This window comes from Fukomys damarensis, unplaced genomic scaffold (genome assembly GCF_012274545.1).
Source record: "Fukomys damarensis isolate Sample0158 unplaced genomic scaffold, DMR_v1.0_HiC HiC_scaffold_14, whole genome shotgun sequence".
In the NCBI taxonomy this organism is placed as follows: Eukaryota; Metazoa; Chordata; class Mammalia; order Rodentia; family Bathyergidae; genus Fukomys; species Fukomys damarensis.
The window spans coordinates 19,231,346-19,241,539 of record NW_022900926.1 but is presented as its reverse complement, the minus strand read 5'-3'; the positions used below and the strand labels follow the sequence as shown (position 1 = coordinate 19,241,539).

Below are 10,194 nucleotides of genomic sequence, written 5' to 3'. Positions count from 1 at the left end.
GCCACTTATAGCTGTACCTCATGTGATCCTACAGATTTCTACTAGATACTTTTTTCCTAACTTTCTAGCCCATAGTTATTTTGCTTCCTTACTTTTGTTCTTTAATAGACTTCTTAAGATTAAATTTATATATATTTGCCAACTTCAAGTATACAAATCAATATTTTCACGTATATTCACAGATGTAAAACCTTCATTTTAATAGAAGTTTAGGATATTTTCATCATTGAACAAAGAAAATTTGTATATGTTAGAATTCATTCCTCATTCCTACCAACACCTTCAGCCCTTGGAAAACGCTCATCTACTCTCTGCCTCTGTAAATGGGTATCATGTTTTAGAGATAGAACGTTCCACCGAAGCTGCATGTGTTCCGAGGTGGGCATTTGGAATGCGACTGCATATGGAGATATTGTTGCGGGCTTGCTGCCTGGGGGTGGAGCTTGGCTGAAGGTGGGTCTTCACTCTTTGCTTCTGCCTGGCCTGGCACTTGTAGTTTTCCTCCGTTGGACTGTTCCAACATGCTGATTTTGAGCCTCTCAGTAATAAACTGAAACTTCTGAGCCAAAATAAACCTGTCCCCTTTTTATTTGTGGGTTTCAGGTGTTGTGCCTCCATGATGTAAAAGTGACTATGATGATAGGTTTCTTCTGAGCATTAAATATAGTTAAAGTCACATAATACGTAGTCTTGGTAAGTGACATCTTTCATGTAGCATAATGCTTCATGATTCACCTGTGTTGTAGCAAGCATCTTTATTTCATATCTTTTTATCGTTGAATAATATTCCATTGAACTTATGTATTACCTTTTATTTATCCTTTACTAGTTGTCAGATGTTGGTGCTACTTCTACTTTTGATTGCTATCAGTCTGTGACTGATATTCATGCACAAGTTCTTTTAGTGGATGTATGTTTTCCTCTTGAATATGTGTAGCAATATGTTGGGGAATTTACTGTATCTAGAATTTTGAACAAATTATGGCCTTTTTTCCAAATCGGCATCCCCATTTTGCATTTGCTCTAGTAGGTATTTGTGAGAATTTCTCCACAGCCTCACCAGAACTTTTCATTACCTCCCTTTTGAAATCAGAGTCATCTTAGTGAGTGTCACTGTATCTCATTCTGAGTTTGACATCTGACCAGTGACTGGTATTCGGCCTCATTTCATGTAAATATTGGACATTTCGATGTCTTCTTTGGAGAGAGAATCTTTTTCTCTATTTTTACTGGGTTAATTAATTATAGTATTGAATTACAATGGTTCTTCACTTATTTGAATACAAACCCCTTATTAGATATATTTCTGACATTTCCTACTAATGTGTGGTTTGAAGTTTCTCTTTCCTGAAATTAACCTACTTTGAAATAAGTCTTGATAGATTAATATTTTCATCAAATTTAAACATTTTCAGTTATGATTTCTTTAAAGTTTGTTTTTCACTATTCTTTTCTAGTCTCTCATACTGATAGTCTCACACGTTATTTCCTGCATTTAGTGAAATCCCTGTTTTTATGAGTGTTCATTCATTCATATTTATTATTTGTTCTTTCTACTTCTAGGGAGCATTATCTTTGTCTAATCTGTAAGTTAGATGATTCTTCTTTCTGTCAGTTTAAATCTTCTATGAAGTTGCTGCAATGATTTTTTAATTTGAATAGTATTTTTATCCAGAATTTTTATTTTAAAAAATAATTTTAATTTATTGTTTTTCTCTCTTTGATGAAATATTGTGATCATACATTCTTTTGTTTTAACATGGTCATGTTTTGAAGTCTGTTGAGTTCACATTCAAAAGTAATTTCTGTTGTCTGATTTCTCCCTTGTATATGGGTCAAGCTTTTCAGTTTCTTTCATGACTCATAGTTATCGTTGAAAACTGGAAGCAAATTGCTGACACCCTGATCCTATTAAAGTCAGTCCCCTTAGTTACCAGGGAGTTACACTACCCGCTTTACCGGGATGCAGCATTGCAAGTTTTGAAGAATTTTTGATCTTCTCTTAGAAAGAAGCTCTTGGCTGTGGAGCAGGAGCTCTGGATGGTGAGAAATGGAGATCTTGCTGATACACTGACTGCCTTACTTGGATCTTCCCTTTGGGGACAGAGCTGGGAGACTGTGTTAAAAACTGGTAGTGCTTTCCAGCTCCTGCTACTGTGTAGAATGCATTGTCCTTAACTCAGCTTGGAAGGATGTCTCCCACTGAATTTACATTGTCTGTCGTGTTTCTTAACAAATGCCCATTAATTTTGTTAAATATTTCTCATTAAAATTTATTTAGTCAGTCTTCAGAGTCTTTGAATATCTTCTTCACTAATTACATCTGCTTAATAGCTATATTTCTGGGGAAAAATCTTTCTTGTGAGCTACTACACTATGATTCTGAAATTTCCATTCCACTGCATAATTTTTAACATCTAATTTAGATCAAATTCTCTTGGACTATCTTGTTTAGATAGCATTCTCCAGATCAACTCTATCTATAATTACTTTTTGTATACTTAATATGTCAATTACTAAAGGAGGCAAGCTGAAGAATCCAACTTCTGGGGAATTTGTCTACTTCTCTTGAGAGTTCTATTAGTTTTTTCTTCACATGTTTTGATATTATTTTGTGTAGTGAATATATGTTAAGGAGTACTGTATCTTCATGAAAATTTTACCACATTATCATTATATTGTTTCCCTTTATCCTTGATTATTTCCCATTTTCCTCCTGAAGTCTGCTTTGACTGAAATTATATCACTTCTCCAATTTGGTTTTGATTATTGTTGACATAGCATAACTTTCCCATTTCCTTTAACTCAACTTCCTTTATATTTAAAATAAACTATTTTAACTGAGTAGAGAGTACATAGTTGGGGCATGTAATTTTTTTTTTAACTCTGATGATCAGTTTCTTTAATTGTCATATTTAGACTATTTTATTTAAAGCAATTATTTACATAGTTGAATTAGTACTTACACTGCTTATAACCACTTTTCTATATGTTACACTGATCCTCTGATTCTTCGTCTTTTCTTCTGTTTTTTTTCCTATCCCCTCTGGTATTAAGCATATAAGTTAATTCTATTTGTTCTCTTCTCAGCATATCAGTTATGTGGCTGCTTAAATATCTTTGCATTTTTCCTAGAATTTAAAATATACATTTGTTAAATGATTGAATTTTATTTTCAATTACTATACTGCCATATGTACAGTGCAAATACTTTATAGTTCTTGTGTCTTAAAATTTTTCCCTCATTCATTTAACTTGACTACATAGTATATAACTGAACACATTGCTGTTATTACTTTGTTATATGCTTTCCAAAGCATTTTCATTCCTCCTAGTTAATTTAAGATTTTTTTTCTTGTCCATGTCTTTGCCAGTTTGGATATATTTTACTTAGGTTTAGATTCTTTAGCATTTATCTTGTGTAGTACTCTCTGAGCTTTTGGGGTATGTAGCTTGGGCTCTGTCATAAGTTTTGAAAAATTCTCAGTCGTGATCACTGGGGTATAAGAACTGAAGTCACTAGGTCTTTAACATGACATTTTATGTTATCATGGCTAGGAGTCTAGATGTGTTTAATGTTTTCTGTATGTAAAGATGCCTTACTTTTCAAATCACTGTTTGGATTGGCTTTACTTGGGTGCTAAGGATCAAAAACAGTGCCTTCCAAATACTAGGCAAGCCTTCTACTACCGACTAGAGCTTCAGCTCCTTACTGACTTTTCTTGACTATGAAGCATCCTATATTTGTTCCTCGGGGGGTCTGTTTCTTGCAGCTCTTTTTAGCTGTAATGTATCATTTCTTGTTGGAGACCTATTGCTGTGATCCTGTAATATGGGCAAGTGGAAGAAGCCTATCATGATATGAAAAAATCTAATTTTTAAGTGATCCTGCATCTTGGGTTTATGATCTCCATAGATTTTTTATTTGACTTATTTTTGTCCCCTTTTCTCCATTAGATAAGCTGGAAGGCTGCAGGATGCTAATGAGGGAGGTACCCAACTTTTACATGTGATAGGACTTTGAACATGTAAAAGCAGTCCTATGTATGTGACATAGAGTATGCTAAGTCTTTCAAATTGGAACCTTTGTCTCCCCCATGTGAGAAACAAGGAAATCTTTCTTTGGGGTTCTTGGGATTAAAATACATGATATCGCCAGTATCTCCTCAAGCCAGTAGCCCTAGGGGATTCTTTTTTCTTTTTTTTTCTTGGTAGCAAGGATTAAACTCCGGACCTTGCACTTGCAAGGCAGGCAGCAGAACCACTGAGCTGAATCCCTGGCCCCTACGGAATTTCTTTCTATCACATCGTTGTATATACCTGCCAGTAATTTATTAAAATTACTATTTAAGTGTTTTAAGCAGTTTTTATTTGCTCTATGTAAACTGATGTCTAAGATGGTTTTCTCTGTCCTCTAGAGTCTCCTGACCTGGGGATGGTGCTTCCTTTGCCCCTCTTCCTTTTGCTGATGGGTACAGAAGAAGTTGAACATTTTACTTTGTTCAATTTGATTTTGTAAAGACAGGAGTGATGGCTTCCAACTTCTTTAACAAGTCAACTGAAACCAGAAGTTCTAAATAATATTTAGGTTCTTTTACAATTATTAGATTTTACTCTAAAGATCTGTTGGATGCATATCAAATATTGTACCCATGGTGATTCTTATTCTCTTCTCAAAAATTCGTAAACATTCAACAAAATGTTGCTTAATAAGGATATTTATTTCCATGAATGTAATCTCCAAAGAGCTATCATATTCTTTTTGTAAATACTGTACCCATGGCAACTCTTATTATATTCTCAAATATACTTTTGCACTCAAAAATGTTATCTAATGGTAACTTTTATCCCTCAAATTGCAATCTTTAAGAAGCTATCAGCATCTTTTTTGGAATAAAATTTTGGTCACTGTTTATAAGGAAGAGGAAATTAATAAACAAAAATCATTTCATCGTTGAGACTTTGAGATTTTAATCTTTCCATAGTTGCAAATAACTAAGTAAAAAGATTACCTAAAATAATTTGTTTGAGCCTTTACAAGGACATATGCTATTGTACTTTATTTTGAAAAATTATTATTATATAACTATTTTTTATTTCCTTTCATCTAAAAATATACTACTGACACAAGTCAAGTAACAGTACAAAGAAGAAAAGAATGAAAAATTCAACCGATGACACGTTGAGATTTATCATAAAAAATCAAGATTATTTGCAATTTATCATGGTAACTTTACTGTTACCTGTGTTTCCATAATAAGTCAAACATACAGTTTTCTTTCTAAAATTCATGTCCAATAAAAAATTTTGACAAAGGTCCATGTTATTTTTATTTTGGAAATACTATGCAATATATGATTCTCTGTAGTTATCTGAAAAATAATAAGGCCATTCTATAATTCAACTCTATTACACATATCCTTAACATAAAATCCAGCACTTATAAATTATTTATATTATTTATTCTATATTAATGACTATATTATCTTTCTGCAGTGTTCATTTTTAAGTAAATATTGAAACATAGTGGAATATGCTGTGTTAAATATTTCCATGTATTATTTTATTTATATTATTAATCACTACAAATCTGTCTTTGTTTTTTCAAAACAATACTGTGGATTGAACATTAGATAAACTAATTCATAAGTGGCTTTTTCCACATCTTTTTATCTGACTTAATTTTTCATATAAATATATATATGTATATATACATATAAATTATCTGCTTATATATCCTATCAGCTATACCATTGAAAACATGGGAGTCAACAATTTTGTTTCATCTTATTTTATCTATTTATTTATGTATTTCGGTACCGGGGATTGAATTTGGGTCCTTGTACTTTTAAGGCAGGCCACTGAACCATTGAGCTAAATCCCCAGCCAGAGTCAACAATTTTAAAATATTGTTTTGTCTGTATGATTTTATCTATAGATAGACATACACTGTATTCAAATAAGTACATTCAATTTAACAGGATAGTTAGTTATATTCTGAGCCATAAAATGAGTGTCACAAATGTAAAAGAAATCAAAATGTCTCCTGTTCACAGAGAATTAACTTAAAAGTCAATAACAGAAAAATATCTGAGAAATCCAGAAATATTTGAAAGCTAAATGACAAACTTTAACCTCACAGATACTTTAAAGAACAAAGAAAAGTATTTTTAAGTGGGTGAAAATGCAAGCACCACACATAGAAACGCAAGGCATAACACTAACGCAGTAATTACAGGGAAATTTTAACCACTAAAAATTTAATTCAGCCTGGCCTTGAACTCACTATTTAGCCTAGGCTGACCTAGAATTCACTGCAATTCTTCTAACTGTGCCTCTTTAGCACTGGGATTACAGGTGTGCAGCATTATACCAGTCTCACAATATGTAACACCCACACTAAAAATGGGGAAAATATTTGAGCAGGCAATTTACTATAGAAGACATGTTGATAAAAAATCCACACCTGAAAGATACTTAGCACCATTAATCATTAAAGAAGATCAAACTCTAACTACAGGGCAACAGCACTACATTACTATTAGTACAGCTTAATTTAAGAAAGACTGCCCAAATCAAATGTGGGCAAGAACTGGAATTCGCTCATGCTGTGGGAATATAAAATGCTACATCCATTTGCAAAAACAGTTTGGCAATCTCTTAAAAAGGTTAGTGTACACCTATGCAATTATTTATGAAGAGAAAAGGAAGCATGTGTCCATATAAAAGGTTATATGTGAATGTTGATATCAACCTTATTTATAATAGACAAAACCAGGAAACAACTTCAACATCTATCATCAGATGAAAACATACACAAAAGGTTTTATATTCATATAATAGAATACCATTCTGCAACAAAACAAATGAGGTTTAGATACACAAATGGGGTATATTTCAAATTAATTATATTAAATAAATTAAGACAACATCGGTGCATAATGAATGATTTGTATTTGTATTCAGAGCTAGAAAAAACAGGCTAGTCTTTAGTAAACAAAACCCAAATTGTGTAGGAATGAAACATTTGTAACTAGGTGTGCAAAGATGAGACTGTAGACATGAAAAACCTTTAAGTGTAATGTATATATTTATTATTTTAATTGTGGTCATGGTTTAATGAACATATGTATGTGCCCAAACATACACACTTTTGTTTAGTTATGGCTATTGTGTGGAAATAAATATTTATAAAACATCACTGCAAGCATCTATCTTCAGTAAGAAACAATATATGGTAATGTGAAAAAGAAAGAAAAAGTATCATCAAATGTATGGTGATCAGTGATTTTTTTCTTTCTAAATTTACTGTGCTTATATAATTTCACATTTATCAGTTAATTTATTATTTTTAGCAAACTATACTCTGCTCCTTGAAACTTTCATAATTTTATATCTTTGGCATGTTTTTAATTTGTCTTTAACTTTCTTTATCTTGAAGTCTCGTTTCTCTCCATTTTTTATTCTTTTATTTTTTAAATTAAATGCGTATTTTCATTACAGTTTTGTTTAGCGAGATGCATGTTTGGGGATTTGTGTCTATTCCCTGGAAATTTTACTTTATTTGTGTTTTACATGCTTTATTTTCTCCCTCAATCTTTTTTTACTGTTTAACCTTTGTTTTTCTGTTTCTAGATATTAGCAGATCTATTTTCCTGACATTGTGGGAAGTAAATTATGTTTGATCCTATTCTTTCTATTCTGAGATCTGTCTTCCCTTCTGAGTTAGATTTGAGCTTATCTTTTTTTCAGGAAGTTTGTAACAGGAGAGAGGGACTTAATTGGACTTACATAAATTCTAAAAGGAATTGTGTTTGACTTTCATTTCCAGATTTTCAACTTCCTGTATCATGCTTCATTTCATCTGTGGTAGCTAGGGGCTGGGATGAGTGGTGATGCAGAGTTTTGTAAAGTCCACTGAGCTTTAAAATTAGAATTTTTAATTCAACTAAATATTAATTCAACTTAATATTTTAATGAAACTTAATATTTTGTAACATATATTTCAATCGGAGACCATCATCCTCAGTTGTCACATGTTTAAAATAATTTTCAAATGAAGTGTTTATTTCCATTGTCGTCAAGAAGGATAAATTTTTGGAAATTTATGCAAAGTCTAAGGATCATTTAGACTCCGTTTTATGACTTTGGGGAAAAGAGGGAGAGTAATGTTGTGCATAATCTGTTATCTTTTCAATTTCATTGTTTTGAGTTTATGGCAACAAATGTTGTATATATTTTTATTTATAGTGGTATATATTGTGGATATTTGGGTTCTTTTGGGGGAAATATTTTATTAGGCACAATTTCATCATCTCCATCTATAGCCATAAATTGCAGAGATAAATTCTAAAAACAAATATATTTGCATTATTCAATTACCTCAGGGAATCTACTACTATAACAATTTCTTGTAAAAACTGTGGTTTTTCACACACAAAATGGTTTGATCTTTAACCTAAGAGAACAAATCTTTGTCACTATTCTGGGTGGATAGATTTATTAAGTGAAATTAATACTCTAAATCTTTAAGAGTTAAGATGGAGTTAGTTAGGTAGTATCTTCACTTAGCTATCATTTTAAATTTTTTTTTGTTGTGAAGAAGTGACTGAAGTCATGTTAGACAGAAATTGGCAGAGAAAAGTATTTGATAGAGAAAGTGGTAAGAGGCCATGACCAGAGATTGCAAAGTCCTAAGGAAGGTGCCTAACACTAATATTTTTATTTGATTGCATCAGCCCTAAATAGCACACATTCTGTTCATTGAAATTGCAATGTACACCACTCTCACTGTCTTAAAAGTTGTAGAGCATGAAAAAATAGAGTTAGATATTTCCAGTGCAAGTGGATACTTGACTCTATTCAGAAACTAACACTATTCACATATATCTTATATCTTATATCTTATATCTGAGAGATTTTAAATAAATAGTTTTCCTTTGTCTTCATAATTGATGGTAATATGCTTTTGCAAATATAACTGGTGAATATAATGAATTAATATGATAAATTTGCTATATAATGACTTCAATAAAACTTTTGTTATGATCTTAAAAGTTATGCATATCAATTATTAGCTTATTATCATAGGGTAATTAAATTTTGGACAATGGGTGTTTAATATTTTTATTTCATGAGAGTTCTACTTGTCTCAGTGCTGAGGAATGCATCCCTTTCCTCACTGGGAAATTTGGTGTTGGAACTACTTGATTTTTTTGAGAATACCTTATGTGCATGTTGATTCCAAGTTAGGATTAAGAGTAATGAGTTTGAAATCTTTTCTGGAAGATTATTTGAAGACGTGTTTATCACAGATCTGGAAGCTAGGAGTCCACAATCAAGTGTCTACAGAGGTGATGTACAGTGGAAGCCAACTTTTTGGTTTGGATGTGATGACTTCTTCATTTTATCCTCACATAGCACTGAGCAGAGAGAAAGAAAATCAGCTTCCTTATGTCTTTTCTTCTGGTCTTGTCTTATACAAAATATGTTTCAACATCATGCTATAGACACTTCCTGAAAGCCTCATCTCCCAATACTATCACATCAAGGGTTTAGATTCAACATTTTAATTTTGAGGGGCACAAGTATTCAATTTTTACAAGATTCAGAGATCGTCTTTAGGCCACCCTTGTCAATCTAATGTTCTCATGGTTAGTGGCAACTTAAGGTCCTTCCCTTAAAGTATTTTTTCCTTTTCACTCAGAATGTAAATTAGACTTTTACAAATAAACTACTGGGTGTTGGATTTATGATTTCTTATGAAATTTATACAACTATCCCATGAGGCCTATCTAGGTATCTTGAGTTTTGGATATAAATTTTCAAATTACCAAAATGAAGACTTCCTGAAATGAGCCTTTCCTGATTCATTCACTACTTTATTCTGCATGTTGAATTGCCTGTCTAATAATAAGGATTTTAAAATTATTGAAATAATTAATGAAGGAATGAGGCTTATTAAAGTTCAGTAATTTCTGCAAAATTTCAGTTAATATGTAGAATATAAATTTCATCCAGAGCTTTCATTTAGATTGTGGGTATTCCATGATTCACATTCATAATAATAAAGAGCAGGAAACAACAAAATTACAAAGAATATAATGTTTTATGGATGAGATGCTGGAGAAAGAAATGAATTATTTGAAGGATGTACTGAAAGGATAGGACATCTTCATATACATATATATATAT

General features: G+C 31.9%; 1 long non-coding RNA gene across 2 annotated transcripts in view; it reads right to left on the bottom strand.

The window, feature by feature from the left end:
* Nucleotides 1–9,118: 9,118 nt before the first annotated feature.
* LOC104863916 overlaps nt 9,119–10,194 on the bottom strand; it is a 17,011-nt gene continuing 15,935 nt past the window's right edge. For both annotated transcript variants that reach the window (XR_002025436.2, XR_004517090.1), the window contains exon 4: nt 9,119–9,422. This is a non-coding gene — a long non-coding RNA (uncharacterized LOC104863916). The remainder of the gene's footprint in view (nt 9,423–10,194) is intronic.